The sequence below is a fragment of the Aquarana catesbeiana genome, linkage group LG02 (genome assembly GCF_042186555.1).
Source record: "Aquarana catesbeiana isolate 2022-GZ linkage group LG02, ASM4218655v1, whole genome shotgun sequence".
Classification (NCBI taxonomy): domain Eukaryota; kingdom Metazoa; phylum Chordata; class Amphibia; order Anura; family Ranidae; genus Aquarana; species Aquarana catesbeiana.
The window spans coordinates 401,705,259-401,709,759 of NC_133325.1; positions in this window are offsets into that span (position 1 = coordinate 401,705,259).

Sequence of the window (4,501 nt, forward strand, 5' to 3'; positions counted from 1 at the left end):
GACTGCAGACAGGATAAAAGAAATATTAAGAGACTGCGGACATGATACAAAAAATAGCCAGAGACTGCAGACAGGATACAAGAGACGGCAAGAGACTACAGACAGGATACAAGAGATGGCAAGAGACTGCAGACAGGATACAAGAAATATTAGGGGACCGCGGACATGATACAAGAGGTGGCCAGAGACTGCAGACAGGATACTAGAGATGGTCAGAGACTGCAGACAGAATACAAGAGATGACCAGAGACTGCAGACAGGATATAAGACATGGCCAGAGACTGCAGACAGGATAAAAGAAATATTAAGAGACTGCAGACATGATACAAGAAATAGCCAGAGACTGCAGACAGGATAAAAGAAATATTAAGAGACTGCGGACATAATACAAGAAATAGCCAGAGACTGCAGACATGATACAAGAAATAGCCAGAGACTGCAGACAGGATACAAGAGATGGCCAGAGACTGCAGACAGGATACCAGAGATGGTCAGAGACTGAGGACATCACACAAGAAATGGTTAGAGACTGTAGACATAATACAAGAGATGGTCAGAAACTTAACATAATACAGGAGATGGGCAGGCACTGCGAACATTAAACCAGAGATGGTCAAAGACTGTGGATATAATACAAGATCAGAGATGCAGACATGGTAGAGGAGAAGGTCGGAGACTGCAGACATGATACAAGAGATGGTCTGATACTGCAGACATGATACAAGAGATGGTCCGATACTGCAGACATGATACAAGAGATGGTCCGATACTGCAGACATGATACAAGAGATGGTCCGATACTGCAGACATAATACAAGAGATGGTCCGATACTGCAGACATAATACAAGAGATGATCATAGACAATGGTCATGAAATATGAGTTGTTGGAGACTAAGGACATGCTTTAGGTGACAGTCATAAAGACTGGAGACATATTACAGAAGACTGCTTGAAATCACTGCTATATAACGGGTAATAGGAAAATTAGTGTCTACAGGGGCCCCGAAGGCCGCAGGTCGGGCACCAGAGCTCTATAGTGTGGAGAACAAGTCTTTCACCATATCTATACAACAAAAGAATATCAGCTAAATTAAAGTTATAGTAGTGTAGAATGACTGCATACCACTTGGCTACCATTCTTGGAAAAAGATCTGCTTGAGTATATCCAGCTTTATGTCACCCATAGGCATAGGAAGATGGTCAACTGATCTAGCCAAAAACACTTAGATCAAAAAAAGAACTGTATGTCTGTGGATAACCTATGAAATGAAGGACACTAGACAGACAAACTTCAGTGGACGTACAGTGTGGCCTTGATAGATTTTCTATTCTATCATTATACTTTTTCCCTGATATAAGGCCAACACCAGAAGTGTTTACCCAGTCTGAGCCTGGCCAATTTTGCACATGTCCACGTTGTTCTATAGTATGAGTGGGCAGTAGTCTTATCTTCCAGTGCAACTTATAGGCATCATTTTGGGTGGTATTTACACAGACCACCAAGGTAGCTACCACTTAAAAGTATACCTTTGGATTATATGCATTTAAGCATAAAATAGTGAATTATTTCAGAGATCTCTGAACTTCTAAGTGTACCTTTTATGACACTAACATAAAACATATGCAGCTTTTTCAGCCACAGCTGTCAAGTAAGCACATATTTAACTGTACACCACCCATGTTAACATTAGGGCAGCACAGTCTCACACTGTAGTTTATTATAGCCAATGCCATTTGTTACTGTTTTGAAGCAATAAACAGGATAGCTGTTTGAGCATTACTGTTTAAAGTGGAAGAAAATAAACACACGGCTTTCTTTATCTTTCAGTGTATATTTACATTTTTTTTTGTTTCAAGCCTCATGTTTTCCTTTCCACAAGTCATCGGGTCATTCCTCCTCAACCATCAGCTGGCTTTCACATCCTGAAGACCTGGCCCAGTGTTTTTGCTGGTTTGTGATCTGAGTCTATAAAGGTTTGCAGTTTAAGTGGGCTAGAATAACAAGGCCCGTCCTTAATGCCCTGCCAAGTGGAAATTTAAACGCCTTGTTTTTTTTTCTACCTGTTACTGTATGCTCTCATTTAGAAGTACTTGGTTCAGCAGGTCACCTTGTTCAGCCGCTGAGAACAGCCATTCATGCAGGCGCTGAGTAAACACCCATGAAGCATGAGGTGAAATCGATACAGAACACAGCCTGTTAGCCATGAAAATAGTAACAAAAAGATGCAAAGCAGCATAAACACACACACACTGTGCTCGAGTTTCTACACTGCACAAGCATTTAAGTACTGTACTACCTGAAATATGATACACTAACCAAACATCACCTCTATAACATCTGTATACATAAACCTAAAGGGAAGCAGAGGCATCTCAATTACTGGAATGCTTAAAGAGAACCATTCATAAAAGAAACATGGGGGCTGCCTTTACAGACTTCTCATTCTGCAAATTATAGTCACATTGCTATCCCACTAACCATTCAGCTTCAATACTTTGAGCTAGCAACCCAGAAAGCACATAGATAAGAATTTCTGACTTTCCTAAACGTTCTGGGTCAGTGATGGAAAATAAATCTTTACTAAGGGAACATGTAGGATGATCATTCCTTAAAAAAGGTTAGTTGACTCCATGCTGATCTAATGGGCTCAACGCTTTATGCATCAGTGAATGGCAACAGGAAACAAAAAACCCCCTAATTCTGACAACACCTGAAACATGTTACATCTGGGTCATTTTTGGATGGAGTACTTGCCCTGATGATTATTGTCACTAGAAGAGAAAATATTAGAATAGCCAAAATGTTAGTTTTTTTATTAGAACAAGAGGTGAGGTGAAATCTTCTTATGGTGACATCTGACACAGTGACAACAGTGCCCAAGATGATGTTCTATTGAACGAAACTAGTCGGGTAGACTGAACTAGCTCTGCGGTACTGCGCTTCTTAGATGTATTTGTGATCACATACCTTATCTCGCCTGTTTATATCATCATTGATGTAAGTGTTCTACCTTTTATAATAAAACCCATAGTTGATGGTTTTACACTATGTGGCAGCCTTTTTCTTTTATGAATGGTGGACTCCATGATTGGGTCCGGTGACAAGGTTGAACAGAAGCTAACCTCACATGTTGTTTCCTGATCATGTGATCATGTTCCCAGTTCCATGTCTGTTTGACTCTGTGCTGCTGGCATTGGGTCCACCGAGTCCTGTAAGAGTATCCAATTTTTTCATCGGTGGTGGATTCTCAATCTATGGTGATTTCTTACTGGATGGTGGCCTATGCTTCAGAGGTCGAAAATATCTTCAATTTCATCATTGATTTCTACCTAAACATGATTTCATTTCACCTGTTTGGACTGTTTTTTGTGTTTTTCCCTCATAGGTTATTTATTCACAATGCCATTTCACATATATGGACTTTCTAGTGATTTCAATATATGAATTGTATTTATATTCATTTATTGCTGCCTGCACCTGGCACTTTATTTTACTTTACACAGCCAATGTGTTATACTTATTGTTTGCATACTTGCACAATTTTTGAATATATATATATATATATATATATATATATATATATATATAATATACACAGTGGAATAGCGCTGCACTTTATATTCCCCGTAAAAAAAGGTTAGTTGACTCCATGCTGATCCAGTGGGTTTAACAATTTATGCATCAGTGAATGGCAACAGGAAACAAAAAAAAAAACCCTGAGCATTCTGACAACACCTGAAACATGTTATATCTGGGTCATTTTTGCATGTAGTACTTGTCCTGGTGCTTATTGTCACTAGAAGAAAAAATATTAGAATATCAAAAATGTTAGAGTTTTTTATTAAAACAAGAGGTGAGGTGTAAACTTCTTATGGTGACATCTGACACAGTGACAACTGTCACCATTTTGAAAAGATTTTCCCTCACTTCCTACTACATCTTCAGGAAGTGAGTAAGGTAAATCTTCCAAAAAAGACACAATTAACACAAAAATAAACAGGTTTTATATGTTTTCCTACCCTAAAGCTGGAAAAGTTGGCTACACCCACACTTTTTTCAAAGGGGTCAGTAGTGGCAGCCTACATGTTTCTCTCAGATGTATTTAACCCACTTGAGTCCTCAGAGCCATTTTAAACTAACACCCTGTGTCCCAGCAGGGGTGCAGACTGGAATCTCCAGCTAAAACGTACCAAGTCCAGGTAGTGGTCCTGTCTTCATGGGAACCAAAATGGATAAAACTTCCACCATGCACAACCAAGTTGCACCACCTAGGATCGTCAACAACTGCAACCGCCTATGAATGCACACTGGCTTTACTGCCCCCTTCAGTACAGGGACACCGAACTGAAAATGAAAAATAGGAAGAGCTCTGAGGAAGAGGGCATGCCCCTCGAAACGGGTCAGCCGTGCCTATCTGACTGACACGCGTATGGTGGTACTTTGTGTTTAATGCCTGTGACCATTCTCTCTTTGTGAGTGTAAGCCGCTGTTCACACCAA